The sequence below is a fragment of the Sus scrofa genome, chromosome 7 (assembly GCF_054392235.1).
Source record: "Sus scrofa isolate SSC_HxYL_T2T_F1_AM1 chromosome 7, Sscrofa_HxYL_maternal_Yorkshire_Landrace_v2.0, whole genome shotgun sequence".
Classification (NCBI taxonomy): domain Eukaryota; kingdom Metazoa; phylum Chordata; class Mammalia; order Artiodactyla; family Suidae; genus Sus; species Sus scrofa.
In genome coordinates this window covers 103167142-103188150 of record NC_139389.1, presented here as the reverse complement: position 1 = coordinate 103188150, position 21009 = coordinate 103167142, and the positions used below count along the sequence as shown (strand labels likewise).

The 21009-nt window shown below is 45.0% G+C and overlaps 1 protein-coding gene and 1 long non-coding RNA gene across 32 annotated transcripts in view; one reads left to right on the top strand and one right to left on the bottom strand.

The window, feature by feature from the left end:
* RAD51B (RAD51 paralog B) overlaps positions 1-21009 on the bottom strand; it is a 790317-nt gene that overhangs the window by 261238 nt on the left and 508070 nt on the right. The window lies entirely within an intron of this gene.
* LOC106507734 (uncharacterized) lies at positions 2202-20901 on the top strand. Its single transcript, XR_001303964.3, has 2 exons — positions 2202-2355; positions 16289-20901. It is a non-coding gene; the product is annotated as an uncharacterized LOC106507734 (long non-coding RNA).

Below are 21009 nucleotides of genomic sequence, written 5' to 3'. Positions count from 1 at the left end.
CTGGGAACCATCAGATTTCGGGTTCGATCCCTGGTCTTGCTCAGTGGGTTAAAGATCCGGCGTTGCCGTGAGCTGTGGTGTAGGTCACAGACGCGGCTTGGATCTGGAGTTGCTGTGGTTGTGGCGTAGGCCGGCAGCTGTAGCTCTGATTCCATCCCTAGCCTGGGAAGCTCTATAATGCCACAAGCGTAGCCCTTAAAAAAAAAAAAAAAGAAAAAAAAAAGACTGCTTATATAGTCAATAAGTTATCAGTAAGTAATTCCTACCAAACTTTTAACCATGTTATATATTCATTTTAGCAGCAGATTTACGTTCTTATTTCTCTCTTGCTTAAGCCCAAATTACTGTTTACATTTTTCAAGCAAATTCCAGGAGTTTGTTGCTTAGATGTTTGCTAAAGTGACAAGATGAAGTGAGTCTGAGCTTTCAAGTTTTCCGAGGAAGAGCTACATGTGAATAATTAGGAGTTGCTAATTAGCTAAGCATTCAAAAAATGTTGTGGTAATAAAATTGTCAGTCCTTCTCAGGTCTGGAAGATGTTTTCAGAGGTCAGAGCCATAATTGGCCAGTAGTGCCTATTTGAAGAACTCCATGTCCCTAAACCAATGAAAACAGTACAAAGAAAGTACCCATGTGCTTGGCAGCTCATCAGACAGGTAAGCTTGGGTCCTAACCAAGGACCATGAGCAAAAACAACCAGTGGAAAATTTTTTTTTCTTTTTTTTTTTCGTTTTAGGGCTGCACGCACAACATATGGAAGTTCCCGAGCTACGGGTTGAATTGAAGCTGCAGCTGCCAGCCTACTCCACGGCCACAGCAATGAGGGATCTGAGCCGAGTCTGCAACCTATACCACCGCTCACGGCAATGCCAGATTCCCCATCCACTGAGCAAGGCCAGGGATCGAACTCATGGATACTGGCTGAATCTGTTTCCGCTGCACCACAATGGGAACTCTTCCAATGGTAATCTTAAGTGAGCAAACTTGAGGAGATCTATCTTCAGGAGTGCTTACAAACGTTACGCCACCCAAGAGCAATAACAACAGGGCCTTGAAAGTTAATGACAAGGACAAACAAACAATATTTTTAAAGTACTATAAACTAGGCACTATGCGAGCCCTTTATAGAAGGAGGGCTTACACCTTGTTTGATCTTCATATCTTAGCTTCATATCTTCAGATCTTAGGATCTTTTTTGACCCTCACAACCACCCTATAAGGTAGGTAATATCATTCTTGACAGACTAAGGCTGTACGAGATTACATAATTCTTCCAAGGTCACGTGGTTGGTTAGTGATGGAGCCAGGGTTTGAAACTAGGTGGACTGAGTCTTCACCACTACTCCAATTCGCCTTTTCCAGGCTCACTGTTTCAAACTGTCTGTTCCTCTGCCAACCCAAGGGCCGGGGGAGGGCCTGAGGAGCCCAGAGGCCCATCTCTGGGAAGACAGTGATGGAAGTACCTTGTGAGCATCTTATCAACTCATCTGAACTCTGTGTCACTCAGGCGCTACACTCGGCTTCCTTTGTTCTGATGTACAGCGATAACCCAAGGCAAGGGGTTTCCAGAAAGACGAGGCATGCCCTGTCTTGGCACGTTATTTGACCTCGCTCAACTGGCCCCACCACTGGATGCATGCAGGTCAGGTGGCCTGCAACTGACCCTCTCTGGGTGAAGGCTTAAAAATCTGGTCAGGATCGAAAAGTTATTTCACATAACAGGGCTCTGAAAGTGGAAAAGTACCTGAGGAGTGGCTAGAGGTGGTGGGAAGGCTGGAGAAAGGTAGGTGGGAAAGGTGTCAGTTACTATAAATCTGTAACTTTATTTTCAACTAGAAAATTCAGGGGTCTCTAATGCCTTTTGACTTTCAAGCATTCCTATGTGAGGGCTGGCATAAATGCTCGTTAGTGCTGTTTATGGGAAATTTAAGGTAGAAGGAATCTGTTTACTGGCTTTTCAGAAAAGGTGATTTCCTGCCCAGTGACCTAATTGGTCAGGAAATAGATAAGTGACTCTTCGCTATGCTTATTTTAAGCAGACATTATAAAAATTGGGGCATTCTCTCTCTCTCTCTCCTTTTTGGTGATTGTGATATTTAGATCTGCCAAGGCAGCATGACTTCATTGTACTGGAATCTGGCTGATTCCAATACAAAAAAAAAAAAAATCAAATAAGTGAACTCGGTTTTGAAGATATTTTCATTATTGGGGATGTTTCCTTGTCAAAGGGTCGAGCTTGGAGAAGAGTTTGGGTAAGCGGCCGAGAGAAAAATCGAATTGATTTACATGGAAGTCAGGCCTCTCAGAAAAAAGACTGAGATCATTCATACTCTGTTCTCTCAGAGGCACTTTTAGGTAAGTCAAAGCATGTTCTCTTTCTGGGATTGCTTACCCATCTGTAAAATGTGACTAAGAATTCTTGCCTCTAGGGAACCAAAGGTTCTCGTTGACCCTTAGATGAAGATATTTGATATGTTTGAATGACAGGACAGAAGGAAAGACGATTAATCATCACCTTCTCCTTTTCTTCTTGTGATAATGAGGCAAGCTAGTTCATTCAGTAATGAAGAAGTTCAAGCAACAGGATTTAGATTCTGGAATATCTTTCACGACTACTCTCTTTGAATCCAAGTCCCTTGTGCTTTGGAGTGGGAGTTGGTTCTGAAGACAAATTTCTTCCAAGGCCAGGGGCTCTCTGCTCCATACACAGGGTGTGGTCCTTGTGCAATCAGACTGGAGGAGGAGAGTCAGGTTGCTATGCAGTCGTGGTACCAATCAGTGTCAGTATTCAGAAGGGGCCTGTTGGGGAGCTTTCAATTAGGAAGCTCCTCCTCTGAAAACACTTCAATTTATGACTCCTGGACTAGGCATTTCTGGGAGGTCAAACTGAATCTGCAGTACATAACATAAAAGTGAAGTAAAAAGGTCAACTTTAAGAGAATAGACTTTTCCATGATTTTTTTTTTTTTTAAAGTATAAACAAAGCAGTGACTCCCAGAATAGGAAGAGACAGAAGTTCGTGGCCTAAGAGGGCTGGATATTCTGGACATTTGGTCCCTCCTGCTCTTTTATGTATTTATTTTTTGTCTTTTTAGGGCCACACCCATGGCATACGGAGGTTCTCAGGCTAGGGGTCGAATTGGAGCTGTAGTTGCCGGCCTACACCACAGCCACAGCAACTTGAGATCCGAGCTGTGGCTGCGACCTACACCACGGCTCACGGCAATGCTGGATCCTTAACCCACGGAGCGAGGCCAGGGAATTGAAGCCCGCGTCCTCATGGATGCTAGCCGGGTTCCTTACCACGAAGCCACGATGGAAAATCCTTTTTTTTTTTTTTTTTTTTTTTCCTTCCTGCCCTTTTAGATGAAAGACAACTTATTGAAACTCGAGAAGAAATTTTAAAAAGGAAAAAAAAAAGAATTAAAATACTGGCAAATGTTTTCGGTACCGAAATAAGTTTGGGGAAAGGGATGGTATGTTAGCATTGGATCTGACATTCTCTTTCTTATCTCTGGTCCTCACTTCCTGAAGCCTGTTCTATATAATGCATGATAGCATATGGTCGGCTGCTGGCTAGCAGACAGGACCCTGGAGTTCTGTTTCTGACTTCGCTGTGGGATTTTAATGAGACCAGGTGGGAGAAGAGGATGATGTAACAAAGAATGGCAGGGCAGGCCTTGGTAAGGACCCGTCACCTTGCTTCTCTGAGCCTCAGTTTCCTCATCCATGATAAGAAGGGGTTGTTCAAAAAGATCTCAGAGTTCCTGCCTATACTAAAAACTTTGCTTTTATGGTATTTTAATGCAAGAAATTAGTTCCTCGTTCTGCCCCTCCCTTTTTCCAGAAGTGTGAGAATACTCCATGTGCTGTCTTTGAATATCTGTACCCTACCCAGCACCCATTTAAGCCTAAAGTGAGTGCAGACGTCTGGTCCTTTTCCTAAGAGCAGATTTCTCTCCAGACTCGGGATTTTCTTGGCCTCTCCTACCTACGAAAACCTTCTGATGGGTAAACATGTGTTGGCCAGGGGCCAAGCCCCAGCAAACACAACTTCATAACAACAAAGCTTAAAGATGGGAGTCTGAGTGAGAGGGTAGGGATTAGAAGGGGATTATCATTCATTAAATTCAGTTTCTCCTGTTTGAAACCAGGCCCATGGAAGTTGCTGAGCTTCGGCATATGTTGTTTTGTTGGGTCATTCATCTGAACTGAGGAAGTGACTGAGAACCTTTTTTAGCCCCAATAGGAAGATGAAGTGGGGAAATACTTAGATCTGCTTTTTTCCAAGTTTCCCAGAGTGGCCTAAGTTACTTCTGCTAGTGGGTCATCAGCTCTTTTTCTATTTGATGCAGAAAGCCAGAATTTCAGGGACCAACGCTGAAGAGGGTGGAGGTGGGATTAAAGGGAGGAAGACTGCCTAGGACAGCGTATGTGTCGAACAAAGATTCAAGATGACCTACAAGCTCCGTGAGACCACAGGGAAAAGGTATCATGTATGAGACTGAAACAGGCTCAGATGCCTATCCTCCAGCAAAATCAACTTCCTTGGGTGCTTGTGGTTCATCAACTGAACCTGTGAACCAGCTGTATGTAGCATATACTCTACTTCCTCAGGTCTTTAAAATTGACAATGGTCTGTAGGTCAAGTTCCAACGGAAGTCATATTTCTGACCTAGCTCTATAAATAGAGCACTGGAAAAAAACCATCAGCTGCGCATGGCCCAGGGACCACACGCTATCTATTAAGTAAGTAACCACAGTATCTGTGCTGCCATTTTAGCTGAGAAAAAAAAAATATCTTTTGTTATTTATAATCTTCTGAGCTTTGAGAGTCTCAAAATACTTTAAAGCTATTAGTCTTCTTTCAGATTTACAAATAAAGGATCTGAAGCGTGAAACCACACAATAACTGCCTCAACAGCATCTGTCCACGGAGGAAGGCATTCGGCCTGCGTGAAGAATAAGGCTGCTTCACTTTGGGAAAGCAGGAGATTTCATTCCCAGGGTCTCTTGGTTAGAGGTGAAAGATGGGAATGCAGTGCTGAGTCTTGCGTAACACACCTAGGCTGGTCCACGTTTCAATAAAACTCATTGCTGAGGAAGGTAAGAAATGTGAAGAAGACAAGAAGAAGTGGGGTGATCAGAACCTCTGGAATGCAAGGGTGAGGGATGGCTTAATCCTCCAGGCAGAAGGTGGAAACAAAGTTAGTTAATCACTAGGATAAAGACTGGTATGCGTCAGCAGAAGCCACTCAAGCAGCTCCCCTGGTTTTCCTGTGGGGAGAAAATACTTTATGTTTCCCATAGTCATAGAGTGGTTATCATCCAACCAGGACACTTCTGAAAATGACATGGGGACATTTTAGCAAGTGTATTGGGATAACAGCGATACATCGGGACTGTGCTGGGCAAACCAAGATGGTAAGGTCCCCTGACAGAGACGGCGCATAGGACATTTTCCTGAACTGGGATGAAGATGCTGACTCTACAAAGAAAAACGGGTCCTTCTTAAACGCATGTATCAACCAGAATTCTCTAGGGGATACGGCATAGGATTTCTTCACCATGTTTACAGGGACGATCAAGGTTCTCAGACAGCGAGGAAAACATGGATTTGAGAAGGACAGAACAAGGGTGTCTGAAGAGAAACAGCTTTTAGCGCTGCCCAGGATGCCACGCCCCTGATTCTCTTCTCCAATAACACAGCTCTCCTCCTGCCACCTTCCATTTATGGCAAAGAAATCCTGAGCAAGGACCTAAGCTAGGTCTCCTGACCCTTTGAAAAGAATTCTTTAATTAAAAATAAATGCACTCACTGGAGAGAACACATACTATCCTTAAGGAAATGCTACCAAAACAAAGAAAACAAAACCCCAAACATTGAAGGGAAGCTGAGGCATTTTCTTGTAAATGTAGGCTTCATTCCACCGAAGCCAGGAAGATGCTTCTGTGAAACGGGTTTTCATCCACAACATGCATCCTACCAGCTCACCGTAAGTCAGTGAATTGCTCAAAATGTGGCCATCAGCTGTCTCAGTAGGAACGTTGCTTCTCTACTCTCTTTGTAGAATCTGAGGCAGCAAGAGGACCAGAGCTGGATTCTAGGAAGTCTTGAGTATTATATATGGTCATCATTGGATGTTTTGACCAGTTGATATTTTTTCAGGTGACTTTTTTCTCCTGGCTGAGGCAGAGGAATACAGCCACTTACTTTTAATTTCAGATAGTTTTATAGTCTTGGCTGCTAGAGAGGAAAAAAAAATCCCCCTCAGATGTGTGCATTGCCTTTGGAGAAAGCTGGGAAGGGTTAAAGTGACATATCCTATCCCCCCCCCAACTGTTTGAAATTTCTTCTTGAAACTATTTATTTATTTAGTCTTTTGAGGGCCACACCTGCAGCATATGGAAGTTCCCAGGCTAGGGGGCAAATCAGAGCTACAGCTGCCAGCCTTTGCCACAGCCACAGCCACGCCAGATCTGAGCCTGTCTCTGACCTACACCACAGCTCACGGCAACGCCTGATCCTTAGCCCATTGAGCGAGGCCAGGGATCGAACCTGCATCCTCATGGATACTGGTTGGGTTCGTTACTGCTGAGCCATGATGGGAACTCTGAAACTGTTTTTATTTTTATTTATTTATTTATTTTGTTTGTTTCTAAAGTAGCATATCTTTTATCAGCCACTCTTCTTGAGGAGATTTAAATTATACTGAAGTAATATTTGGTAGCTTTGCATATCCAAGGAATTAGTCTGGACAATGAGTAAGCCAGGTGACAGCCCGTTTACCTAAAGACCCAAGGGACACAGTCATAGTCACAGGGTTTGCCTTTGGGAAATCAGCTTACAAGGCAAACCCAGGACCAGGAGACAGGGGCTCTTTCCAAGATCTTGGCTGATGTAGAACTGGGCCCAGGTAAGTCTGCATTGGCTTCAGGCCGACACTGGATCCCTCGCTCTTTGCAAGTAGTCAGGACAGATGGGAAAAAGAAATACTGTTGTTTATCAGGAAATATATTCTTGAAAAACATTTCTGTAAACACAAGAGGAGCTTTGGCGTTCCCATTGTGGCTCAGTGGTTAACGAATCCAACTAGGAACCATGAGGTTGCGGGTTTGATCCCTGGCCTTGCTCAGTGCGTTAAGGATCCGGCATTGCCGTGAGCTGTGGTGTAGGTCGCAGACGCGGCTCGGATCCTGCGTTGCTGTGGCTCTGGCACAGGCTGGTGGCTACAGCTCCGATTAGACCCCTAGCCTGGGAACCTCCATATGTTGTGGGAGCGGCCCAAGAAATGGCAAAAAGACAAAAAACAAAACAAAAAAACAGACAAACAAACAAAAAACAAACAAAAAAACACAAGAGGAGCTTACAGACTCAACGCAGAAAGACATTTCAACTAAATACAGTGTTTAATCCTGAACTGGATCTTGGATCAGGAAAGAAAAAAATTGCCATAAAGGACATTATTAGGACACCTGGCCAAGTTTGAATATGGCTGGTATATTAGATAATGGTATTATATCAACCCTCATTTCCTGGGTGAGATCATTGTGTTGTGGTCACGTAAGAGAAGTTCTTGTTCTTAAGAGATAAATGCTGAAGTATTTGGGGGTAAAGGGTCATGATGTTTACAACTTACTCTCAAATGGTTCAGCAAAGATAACAATAATAAATTAATATTATAAAAAACTGGAGTTCCCGTCGTGGCGCAGTGGTTAACGAATCCAACTAGGAACCATGAGGTTGCGGGTTCGGTCCCTGCCCTTGCTCAGTGGGTTAACGATCCGGTGTTGCCGTGAGCTGTGGTGTAGGTTGCAGACGCGGCTCGGATCCCGCGTTGCTGTGGCTCTGGCATAGGTCGGTGGCTACAGCTCCGATTCAACCCCTAGCCTGGGAACCTCCATATGCCGCGGGAGTGGCCCAAGAAATAGCAACAACAACAACAACAACAACAACAACAACAAAAGACAAAAGACAAAAAAAAAAATTATAAAAAACTGACAATAACATGAGAAAGATAAAACAAATGTGGCAAAATGTCAATGACCTGGGGGAAGGGTATGTAGGAGTTCATTGTACTTTCCCTGGAACTTTTCTGTACATTTGACCTCTTTTTCTAAACAAAACAAAATTGTGTGTGAAAATACATGTTGGCCTACCCTAAGAGTCGCCTTGGGTCACTGATGTAAAATCAAGGCACAGGCCCGGATCTTGGAGAAATTATCAGCGCATTGTTTCACATATGTGTTCATGCATCGGAACCACCTAAACCAGAATCCTTGTTCCCCTATCAAACCTAAGGAATCAGAATCTCTGAGGGGTGACGTCCGGAAGTCTGCTTTTTCAAAATGCTCTCCCAGACGATCTGCATTTACATCAAAATCTGAAAAAAGATCCCTTATTAAGCTTTGATGTTTTGCTATAACTGTAGGCTTCTCAGACCCATGGACAGTCCAAGGAATGGATGCCCGTGGATGCACCTGCATTCGAAAATCTCAGCCTCGCATCTTGTGGTGCAGCTCTGCATCCTGGTAATCATGGAAGACACCATGCCCTTGGGCCTACTTCCCCAGGGGAACAGAAAAGAGATGCAAATGCTCTTTAGAAGGGACTTAAGTCATCTGGTTGGAGTGGCTGTCCCAGGAGCCACTCAAAACCCAACGCAGAAAGCGGAGGAGGGGCAGCTGACAGCCTGTGGCACTTAAGAGGACAGGGCTGGTGATGGCGCCTAGGATGCCCCCTCCAGCAGAGACCCTCATCAAGGCCCTCGGTCGGGCTCCTTGACCAGCATTGCTGCTAGACACCAAACACAGTTCAGCTTTCTGAGTTGAAGCTTCCCTTTGTTTCTTCAGTGAGAACGGGAACAGAAAGTAAAGAGACTAAATTGGCACAGGAGATGGAAGCCTTGAGGTGCTCTGAAAACTCCAGACTACACAAGAACATCGGATGAATCCAAATTAAAGTGCATCAGTCAATACTGTTTCCCTCAAGCCCACAACAGGGGTATAATCATTATTCCCATTTCGCAGACAAAGAGGTGATTTGACTACAGAAGCCCACCTAGTCAGAAGCAGGGCTGGGGCCTGAGCCCAGGCATTCAGTGTCCTTCCTTCTGGCATCAGAGTGCACATCATGGTGAAGAATGCTTTTAATTATCACCTTTCCAAGAGTGTGAAGATTTATTGCTATGCTTTCCTCCGGCCCCATCTCAAGTACCCCTTTGGGAAGTAGCGTGATCATGATAGGAATCAGGATATTTTCTTGCGAGGGAGGGAATGGAATGCTGGCATCACAAATGTTTGTTGCCCTGAAGGCTCTGAGAAGGGGGGGGGGACCGGGTGTCGGGGAAGAAGTCGACAGTTGAATAGTTAGTGAGGCGGTCCCAGCATTCTCAGCACCCTGAGCTTTAGACCAGAACCTAAGGGTTCTTTGGCTTTATTTTCCCACACCAGTGAATTTGGTGTGGCTGCTGAGTTCCTTTAGTTCAGCCTGCATTTTCTTTCTTATTTTCTTTCTTTCTTTCTCTCTCTCTCTCTCTCTCTCTCTCTCTCTCTCTTCCTTCCTTCCTTCCTTCCTTCCTTCCTTCCTTCTTTCTTTTTTTCATGGCCACATCCATGGCATATGGAAGTTCCTGGGCCAGGGACTGAATCCCAGCAGCAGCTGTGACCTGTGCCACAGCTGTGGCAACGTCAGATCCTTTAACCCACTGTGCTGAGCTGGGGTTCGAACCTGTGCCTCTGCAGCTACCCGAGCTGCCGCAGTTGTATTCTTAACCCACTGCACCACAGCGGGAGCTCCCCAGCCTGCATTTTCTTGATATCTGGAGTTGGGCTTCCTGAGTCAAGGCTAGGATAGAAGCGGCGGCGCTTCTCCCTTTGTGGGGTGTGCACACACTCACAGGCACACGCACGCACACACAGGAGGGCTAGCCCCGTGGCCAGCATGCTAACATAAGGCTCAAAATCAACTGGCGCCAGAGAGGACGAGAACGGTCTATTAGCAACTGGGATTCACAGAGAACCCCAGATCACAAGGCTGTAAGGTCCGAATAATGTGCACATTGCCAGGGCATGGGGGCTCTTAGGCAACAGAGCTTTAACTTCCTCAAATATTCCTTCAAAACAGTGTCCTAGTCCCCATGTCTAGTACTTTCAGGAGGTGGCCTCATGGCAGGAGAGGGAACTGACGGACAAATGTGCTGATGCTAACAGGGCTATTTTAATCGAGGGAACTGGTTTTGGCGGTGGCGAGCAGTCAGTCCACATCTTCAAAATACGAGCTCTTGAGCAAAGCAATTTCCTTCTCCCTTGAAGGCCCCTGTTTATCTATGAGACCGAACTACAGGTTTACTGAACGTGGCCAGGTTCGGCAAAGTGACCAAGACCTCCAACCTGGTGTAACTCGTCCCCATCTCAGACGTCAGCTGATATAAGACCTTACAGTAAAGAATCACGACGTAAGAGGTGGGGATAATTAGCATGTCCCAGGCAGGAGGCTCAATACCTTACACACATTGTCTCTAGGAGGAAGATGCCATGATCACACCAGTTTTCAAGGGACAGACGTCAAGCTACAGAGGAAGTACGTGATGGCCCAGGGTTACTCAGCAAGTGGCAGAGCAAGTCACTTCTTTCAGCCATTTAGCAAGTCTTCCGAGAATGACCATCCATGGCTATCCTGGGAAGGAAAATTCATAGGGCCTCCGTGACCCCATGCTCTAGATACTGCACTGATTCTCTTTTGTGCGTGAACCTGTAACCTTCAATTTCTTCTTCAGAGTCACCTGTGCCCGTCTAGAAAAGCCTATCTTAATAGTGTTCTCTCCCTACTGTTGGGAAACTCTTAGTCATGTGATCAGTTTCTAGAAATGGATACTAAAGAATAATAAACCTCCAGGGTCTGTAGCTTTGCAACTGAAAAATATGCAAAATAACCTGAGCGGCCAAGATCCTGATGGGCTTTCCTTCCGTGCCTGTGATCGCCCCATCTGGTCCACCTTCGTTGCCAGAAGTACCTGATTTTATATCATTTTTAAAAAAATATCTTATTTTAGGACCTGTCTAAGTGGAACTGCTTTGTTAATTGGCATTGCCATCCCAGTGATCACTGCATTAGTTCTTTTATCAATGAGAACGCTACGATGAAACATAAAGTAGCAGAAGGTAAATGGGATGGAGTCAGAACAGCCCCCTGGGCTGCTAGTTAGCCCATTTTCTCATTTACAAGAGAGCTGTGGACAGAGAAGCAAGATGCAAACCTCAGTTGGCATTGGCACATACCTACTCTGGTTCCAGGCGCTTTACGTCATAACCATTTCTTAACCATCTCAACAGCTATATGACATAAGTTGAATACCATGATTGCCCGCCTTTGACCGATGATGAAACTTTGCCCACATTCACAGAGTTCATAAGTGGTGTAGACAGAATTCAAACCCTGATAGTCTGGCCCGAACGCCTGCGTTCTTGCTTTCTCCTTGATTCTAACAGGCACTCACGGCTGGGAGTCCTTGTTCTTGTTGACTTCCCCTCTCAGCAGCTGAGTCTGATCCCAGCAGTGGATTCTTCTAACATCCGTAGCCAAGGATGGCCCATAAAGTTTTTATGTCATGCCACTACCACAGACTCATTGTGTTTATGGAACAGAGTCATGGTATAAACAGAAGAGTCATGTATTGAGCGGGTTTTTTTTTTTTTTTTTTTAAGTAAAAGGTTTTATCAACATTGTAAGACTTTATCATCATCATTCTTAAGAAAAGTGACACACACACCCGAGGTCACACACTTAGTCACAGGTCAATACTGGAACAAACACCCCTTCGTGTACCCTCCTGGAAGCTCAGAACCTATGGCTTCACCTAGAGAACACCATAGCCTCCCTCCTGCTCAAGCATCTCTGCAACTGTACACAACCCTGTGCAGGACCATAGGGACCAGTGCACCCACTTTGCAGCAGCTCCACCTCTCATTAAAATAGCACAACAGCAACCTTAGAGCCATACAATGGCAACAAAATAATAATTAAAAAAAAATGGCGGAAAGATCTCCAGGGTATAAAATTTTCCTTAAACTCATCATCAAGTTCCTTCTTGAAAGAGGCAAGTGCCTGCCAGCAGGAACCTAAAACTCATTATTATTCTGGATTTTCTTTCTGCATGACTGAGAAGTTTTTCTATCCTCCCAACTCTCATCCCTATCAAAAGACTCCCCCCTCCATCCAAGACAATCATAAAGTTTAAAAGTAGCTAACTCTCACCCCCAAAAAAAAAAAATTTTTTTTTTAATAAAAACAAAAAACCCATAGCGGTTGCAGAATGGCTTTGCGTGGAAGAAGGGTGAGTTTTCTCTTCAGAGAGGCAAATTTCATAGGGTTGGGCAAAGAGAGAGCTGAGGGGGGGAAAGGGTGGGAACAGAGAAGAGGCGGAGGCGGGAGAGAGGAGGGGATAAAGAAGGAAGAATCGCTGGCTTTAAAAAGCAACATTGTCCAGAGAGGTGAAAGAGAACAGATGGCCGTGGAGAATGGAGCCCTCAAAGCCCCGCAGAAAGGGGCGATGCTGACAGATCTTGCTGTTTCCCATTGATGCCTGAATGTTCTAGTGTGGGGAGCCCAGGCCAGTGCAGGGGCCAGACCTCTGTTCCCAGTGGCTCGCTGGGCCACTGGCACTGAGACTCACTGAGAGAAAGAGCAGGCGGGGGGCAAGGGGGGGGGGCGGGGAGGGCAGGCAGCTGTGGCCGCAGAGGGGAGGCCAGTGGGGGCGTGTGGGTTTCCACAGCCTTCTCTTCTGGCCCAGCCGGGAAAGGTCAGCCCAGCCCTGGTCTTTGCCCTGGCAGAGGTGAAGGAAAGGACAGAGGAGGGGGGCCAATGTCTCAGTGCACCCCCACCACTACCACCAGAAGGCACGGGGGTGGGGGAGGGAAATGCACATCTGGGACCAAACAGCTACCTTGGGAGAGGGAAATGAGGAAAATATTGCAAATGCTTTTGGAGGATTGAAACATGCAAACTATAATAAACAAGAAATTGGGGTCTTTGAGAGAGGTCAGAGAATCCTGCCAAGCAAATCCCAGATTATTTCATGGAGTCTCAGGGCAGAGATGTGATTTGCTGAGGAAACACAACATGAGTTGGTGGCAGACTCAGGAAGGAGTCCAGAGGTCTGAGTCACCTCCCAGAGAGGGGCCAAATCCAAGTGGGGCTTTGCTGGACACCACGGACAGAGGGGCCTCTGGTGCCTAGGGTGTGCTCACATGTGTCCGTGTGTATACACGTGCATCTGTGTGTGTGTGTGTGTGTTTGTGTGTGTATGTGTGAGAGAGAGGGAGAGGCAGAGGCAGGATGGGATGCTCTCGGGCCCATTGCTGAAGGTTACTGGAGGCTTACAAGTCATCATAGAGCGATGCTAGTCCAGGCACCACTGGTTCCCCTGGGAGGGGAAAGCCTGACAGTCAGTCCCCACAGACGGATGGACGGAGGCCTGGAGAAGGGACTAAGAAGAAGGGTTTGCGGCAGATGGGATGACAAAGAAGCCCATACACTTCCGGGGACAAAGCTGAATCCGCATAATTTCCTTAATATAACTTTGATCAGGAAAATCACTGTTCCAAATGACCTCTTGAACTCTCCCTACATCCTTGAGAGGAGGATGCTAAAATTCAGCCCTACCCCTGCCCAATGAGGAGGGAGCCCCAATCTTCTTGGCTCACTGTCCAGTTGGCCTACGGAGAGTTGCACAAGCTCCAAACATTCCTCTGGTTTGGATTTGCCTCGCTCTTCTTCCTTGGCCCAGAAAATGAGAGAGAACTGAACTCAGGACTGAGGGTCTGAAACAGCGAGGCACGAGTTTGCAGAAACTCTCCAGAATCATCATTTGGAAACATTCCCGCATGTCGGGCCCCCATAAACATCTCTCAGCTCACTCTCGGTGGGAGTAAAGACGTTACAAGGTGGCTCTAAATATATTTAGGGACCTGGTACGTTCACCTTTACCTGGGCTAGGTCTCCGTCTTCCCAGGAAGGAGGCTTTCACTACGGCCGTCCAGTCCCACGCTGCGTACTGTGCCTACATCTGAGTGCCTGAGAAAATTCCCATGGGGCGGTGTAGTAAAAAAAGATCAACCACATGAAGATCCTGCCTTTTGATTTCCTTGCTTCATCCAAATTGCTCCCCAGGCGCTTTTAGATTTCGAGGCTCCCCTAATCACCCTTCTAACCAGCAGCCCCGCCACGGCATAGAAATTAATTTGTATAGCTCCTAAGTGAAATTATCCCTGGGGAGAGAAGATGCCCAAGGCTTTAACAATTACAACAGAACACAGCCTCGGAGTGAGAAGAGGAGACAAGTACACGCTGACATCCCGACTGAAACTCCAGGCTGAATCCGACAGAGAAGAATGTAATTCCCTTTCCTGGTTGGAGGGGACACCAAAGAAACCGGAGAAGTGGAATACCTATTAGGTCCCCACTAATCCTCCTCCTAAATTCAAAGCAGGGTTCCTCCCTGGAATTCATTTCTGAGTATTCTTAGTCTCCACTATTGTTCAACAGCTCAGTTGATAAGTGCTTGCAGCGCATAAGGCTTTCTACTGAGCTCACCCCTCCTCGTTCCCAGCCGCTCAAAGCACTTTACAAATATCACCTCATTATTCGTTATAACACTCCAGCGAGCCTGATCGGTGGAAAGGTTCATTATCTTCTCCTTACCAATAGGGGAAAGAGACAAAGGAAGAAGTGACTCGTTTAAGCCAACAAAGCAGAGGCAGAACTGGAACTAAAACTCAGCCGTCCTCCTGACGTGCTGTGTGCACGTGAACTCCGCTCGCCTGCAAAGAGGTTCCGCTGACAGGGCAGGGTTTCCTAGCCACGGACGGTGTTGTAATCAGCAGGTCCACAGAACTGGGGCACTGGCTGGAGGGGAAGGGATGGCAGTCGAGATGGAGGAGCCCCATGTGAGGGGCCTTAAAGGGTTTGGACAAGTCACTTTGACTCCATGGAAGAAGGGTTTCCATTAGAGGATCTTAAGGGTTCCTTCCAGCTCTTAGACAATTAGTGAAGCCTGGAGTTCCTGTCATGGCTCAGTGGTTAACGAATCTGACTAAGAACCATGAAGTTGCGGGTTCGATCCCTGGCATTCCTTGGTGGGTTAAGGATCCGGTGTTACCGTGAGCCGTGGTGTAGGTGGCAGACTCGGCTTGGATCCCGTGTTGCTGTGGCTCTGGCATAGGCTTGGCAGCTACACCTCCGATTAGACCCCTCGCCTGGGAACCTCCATATGCTGAGGTGCAGCCCTAGAAAACGCAAAAAGAAAAAAAAAATTTAGTGAAGCCCTAGCTTCAGAAGAGGGGTTCTATTTTTTTCACCAGCCCTTTGTGACAATCTGAGATTCATTTTGCTTGTAAGCCTGAGATGGCATCCCTGTCTCTTTATAAGCATCTCTGTGTCATCCACAGTCCACCCCAAGGATAGTAGGGGACAAATCAGCTAGTAGGAGACAGGTAGTCCTGGGGCACCAAGGCCAGGGACTGAAGAGGTGAAGGGAGGCTGGGAACAGAAAGAAGACTGGAAGAGTCAGAAAAAGAATTGGCAAATAACATTTTGAGCTGTGCCTGGGCCCTACCCATGGACACTCCTTACATTCCAAGGAACCTATGACAGGTCCTTCAAAGTTTAAGTAGGCTGTAAAGAAACAGAGTTTGCTTTGGTTTTTCTAAATACAGGCTTCACCTGTCAACCCTAAAATCCATGTGAGCAAGGCCCCAAGGTACCCTGGAGGGGTGGTTTTCCATTTAAACGGAATTTCATTTTAATTGAAATAACATTGATGTGCCTTCAAGTTAATTAAAACAGGATTTTACAGGTGGCTTCATAGTTTATAATTTGTGTTGCTTGAGCCAGATATGCCTAAGCCTTTAGAAAACCTGCAGTGTTTTATCTCTCTGATCTTTTACATTTTCTTTTCCTGAATGATGCTTTGATACTCATTGTTTGCCCCAAAGAGCGTTTGAGAGGGAGGACATTTAGTAGAATCAACACTTGTTTGCAGAAGCAGCCCCCACAACCAGAATAATGACCTTGGAAATAGTCTTGGGTGATGGGCTGATTACAATGACTGGATATAAAGGACTGACTGTGTAGCCGCCAGAAAGAAACACATTTTTGTAATATCTCAGTTGTTTCTATTGGCCTGGCCTTCCTTGCATTCACCATGGGAACTGAATCAACAAGTTTGCTTGCTTTTATTTCAGTGATTACAATGCATTCTTTTTTTTTTTTTTTTTCCTTCACATACAGGGAAAAAGGAGTAAAGAACAAATGAAAGTCAAATGCTTGATGATCCAAAAGAAATGGGTATAATTTTATTTATCTTCAAGTTCAGCTGTAAAAGCGACTAGTTGCAAACTTTATTCCCTCTGCTCTCTCTGAGGACCTCAGCCTGACCTTGTGGAACCTTCTTTCTGGGAAATTAAAGAATTTCCAGGATTAGCTCAAGTTCTGAGGCTGCCAACTGTGACAATCTACAAAACTCTCTTAGGTAATGATTCAGACCCCTCTTCTGCTCCAGGCCAAGATGGTCCCTGATGAGTTGGAAATATTCTAATTTCCTGGACCTAGACCACAAGGCGAAGTGACCCTGGAAGAATTTCAGAAGGGCAAGTTCAACACGTCTGCATACTAAAGACTCAACAACTGATATACATGTAACAACAGAAATGTAATTGAACTTGAAAAGCAAGAATTAAGGGGTCATCAGAAACAAGTTTACAAAAGAACACCGGAAGGGAGGAAGGAAGGAGGAAAGAAGGCAGGGAGGGAGGGAGGAGGGGACCACAGGGAAGGGAAGGGGTGGGGAGGGAGGAGGAAGGGAAGGAGGAAGAGAGGGCAGAGAGAGAGAAAGAAAGCTTTATGAATTTAATAATAATTGGTCTCCACCACCTGATTCTGAAGGAAGTCATTTTCTGAACATCCCCTGATGTGAACTTTTGAACTCTCCAGCAGAAGGCCAAGTTTCCAATGCTGATCGGATAAAATGCCAAATATCTCTCATCATTATAATCCCAAGATGAGGAAAAAGAGGAAGAACGAATCAATATTCTCAGTTTATTGTCGAGGGGCCCAGAGAAGGGTCAGGCTTGAGAGCCCACCAAGGACTGCACTAGTTAAACTAGATGTCACCCTGATCCCTCCTCTGACACTCGTCTTTCCTTACATCTCCTAAACCATGCAGACAGCTGGGCAGGTAAGAGAACATCAAAGTAAGCTTCCAACTCAATTCTGCCACTACCTCATTCTGTGGCTTCCTTAGGCCTTGTTCCCCATTTGAAAAGTGAAGGCATAGGACTGGAGGGCCACTGCCATCCCTCCCATGTCTCACATGGCCCAACACTACTGTATCTCTGCAGAGACTGGCATTTCCCCCCCCCCCCAGCCACAGTACATTTTCTGTCTTTTAAGTTTTACCCAGTGTTGGTCCCTAGGAGTCCCTTGCGGTGTCTGAGGAGACCCGGGGCAGGAATTCAAGCTTTACTGGCCAACAGGAATGCCCACTTCTCCTCACTCCTGCAGAGGAAAGTTAAAGTCAGAATACAAGGGTTCTAGGTGACCTCACTCAGGAAACCCACTGGCATATGCCCTTAGATACAATCCAAAAGGGGTAAAAGATGAAGATCCATGTGGGGAGATTTACTGTGTAAGCCAAACCTACCACAGGGTAAGCTCTCAGTGGGAACATCTAGGAAATAAATGGGTAGCTTTTAAAATAAATGACTAGAACTTCAAGGCTCAGATGTTTTCCACTACCCAAGATTTGCAGTTTCGTGTATATGACCTGGCTCAGCAACTCTCTCCATGACAATGGGTTTCCACAATGTTAGTTGAGGAAATTTTTAAGAAGAGTCAGCAACTCCAAGGAACTTTTCATTCAAGGACACTCAAAATGTTATGTAACTATTATTGCTTATGATCCCGAACAGATGTGGCAAGAAGGTTCTTCGTTTGAGAAATAAGGAACATTTCATAGACATGTCTCAGGGAATAGAGGACATGAACAGAGCCTCCAATAAGCCACTCATAGAACCATCTGGGTTCCCAAAGGGTTACACGTTGTCAGAAGACCTGGGTTTAAAAGATTAGAGAGAAATGTGGAAGATTCATGGAGAAACAAGAGGCCCAACTTGGTCTTGAGTATCAGATTTCCCCAGTGACTCACTGGCCCATTTGCTTACAACGTTTTTGCAGAAGTCTTCTGGAAGCCTGACCAGAATGGAGCAAATCTAGATCTATCAAAATGACTAACACAGATAATAATGTGTGCTTCTGGTTTTTTAAAAAGTTTTACGTTTCAACTTTATCTATGTATTTATTTATTTATGCTTTTTTAAGGGCCATACTCATGGCATATGGAAGTTCCCAGAACAGGGGTCAAATCGGAGCCACAGCTGCTGGCTTACATCACAGCCACAACAATACCAATCTGAGTCACGTTTGCAACCTACACCATAGCTCACTGCAACACCGGATCCTTAACCCGCTGAGCAGGGCCAGGCATCGAACCTGCATCCTCATGGATACTGGTTGGGTTGATTTCTGCTGAGACACAATGGGAACTCCTGAACTTTTTTATATTACCTTTCAGGTCAATTCAGAACGCAGCCTCCTCAAGATGGACCAACATTTAGAAGACTTTGGTAGATCTGATATATTAAACAAGAAAGCTGAATTCATGTTGTGATGCAGCGTAAATGAATCCGACTGGGAACCATGAGGTTGTGGGTTCGATCCCTGGCCTCGCTCAGTGGGTTAAGGAATCCATCATTGCCATGAGCTGTGGTGTAGGTCGGATCCTGCATTGCTGTGGCTCTGGTGTAGGCCGGCAGCTACAGCTCTGATTGGACCCCTAGTCTGGGAACCTCCATATGTCATAGGTGCAGCCCTGAAAAAACAAAAACAAAAACAAAAAACAAGAAAGCAAGTCACAAAGCAGTATGTACACTATGATCTAATTTTTGAAAAAAATTTACATAAGGGTATGCTTAGAAAAGTAGACAGAATTATAAACACTGATATCTTACCTTACCTTACTGAAACGGCATTATAATTTTTTTTTTCTTTTTGGCTATATATTCTATTGGCACATAGAGTAACCTGGATAAATTTTATAAATACAATGTTGAGCAAAAGAAAGTGTTACCAAAGAAAACCTACTATATGATTCTGTTTACATAAAGTTTAAATACAGGCAAAACTCACCTATGCTTGTAGAAATCCAGATGGTGGTTACTTTTGTGTGTGTGGGGCGGGGGGGATTAGGGGTAATGACAGAAATGGGGAGCTTCTAGGGTATATTAACATCTTCTTTCTTAATCTGTTCTGGTTACACATGTGTGTTTGCTGAAAAGGTTCATGGAGTTGTACACTTATGATATATATATCTGTGTTACGATTCACTTTTAAAGTTACTTAAATGTAAACCGCATCCAACGAGATCTGCATCCAGAGGGTTCCTCACACATACTGTCAGGAAGTCTAGAGAAATGACTATTACTTTTGGGTGGGGTGAGATATTTCAACAGTGCCTTTGTGTGTACATTCATCCCAATTGGATGGTACTGATCACAAGAAGGGGGCTACAGTATTTTCTTAGCTCCATCTCTGATAAAGGGGCTCTGGAACCAGGCTCCTGGAGTGCAGAGAGACAAACACAAGTTTACGTCATGGAAGGGTCTTGATTTGTGCCTATCAGTGTCCTTCACATCTTCCTTGACAACAGTGTATTGATGGAGATTCTAGAAGTCCAAGTTTTCATTTGACTCGGCCTCACTATAAGGCTTGATGAATCAGCCTGGACCAGATGCAGCCACACGGGGAGGTGCACTTCCCACATGGAGCTTGCATTCTTAAAAACAAGCGAAAGTGGCTAAATTTGTTAGAAGAGAGGCTCTGTGAAGGCTGGGACCTCATAACCCCAGAGCCTAATGCAAGTCCTGGCATAGAACACAGGCTCAATAAATATTTTTGACATGAGTGAAAGTATAAATCCACTTTCAGAAAGAAGAAACTGTTCTAGCTCGAGCAGAAGTTACTATGAACGGTAAAGGGAAAGGGAAAAGATGGAGCAAGATGTTATATATTTAGTGACTTGTATCTCTGACTCAAGTAAACCAGGTCAGGGATGAGGGGATTTGTGTTGCTGTAGATTTTTGGTAAAACCACTAAGGAAAAAGCACCATCCAAGAACAATATAATCTAGCCCAGAAATGTCATTTAAAATTTTCTAATATCCACATGAAAAAAAGGTGAAATAAATGTGAATGATAGATTTTGTTTAGTATAGTATATCCAAAACGTTACCATGTCGCCATGTAATCAATACGAAAATGAAGATATTTCACAGTAGTTTCCTTGATACTAAGTCTCTGGAAATCCAACATGTATTTTATATTTACAGTCCATTTCAAGTGCCTAAGAGTCACATGAATCTAGTGATTCTTGAATATGCAGTGCAGGTCTAGGGAAATATCTATTTGGTGGAAGTTCTTTTATAAAAGATGAACAGGGTGTGTGTGTCTGTGTGTGTGTGAGAGAGAGAGAGACAGAGAGAGACAGAGAGAGAGAGAGAGAACCTGTCTTGATGGTATTTAGCATTGGTTTCCATCTATTCCTGAAATCAGCCATGTCCCAGTCTTTCGTTTCTATAGATATGCCAGCATCCCCATGATAATTTCGACTTTCTGCCTAAGCTCCTTCGAGTGTGGTTTCTGTCACACACAATGAGTCCTAACTGATAAATATAGAGAAAACACGCCCATGGGTTTGTCCTGCTTTAGAGGCACAATATCTGTCAAAGAGTTGACACTAAATCAGCCTTGATGAAGTCATAAATCAAGAAATACAGTTACAACCAAAAATTGGATTCTGAAAGTTTTTTTCCTGTTACGCACTGTAGGTTGCACAATCAATTTGTACACTGCTTTTGAAAACAAATGAACCCAAGTCTAGTTCTAGCTTGAAGGATT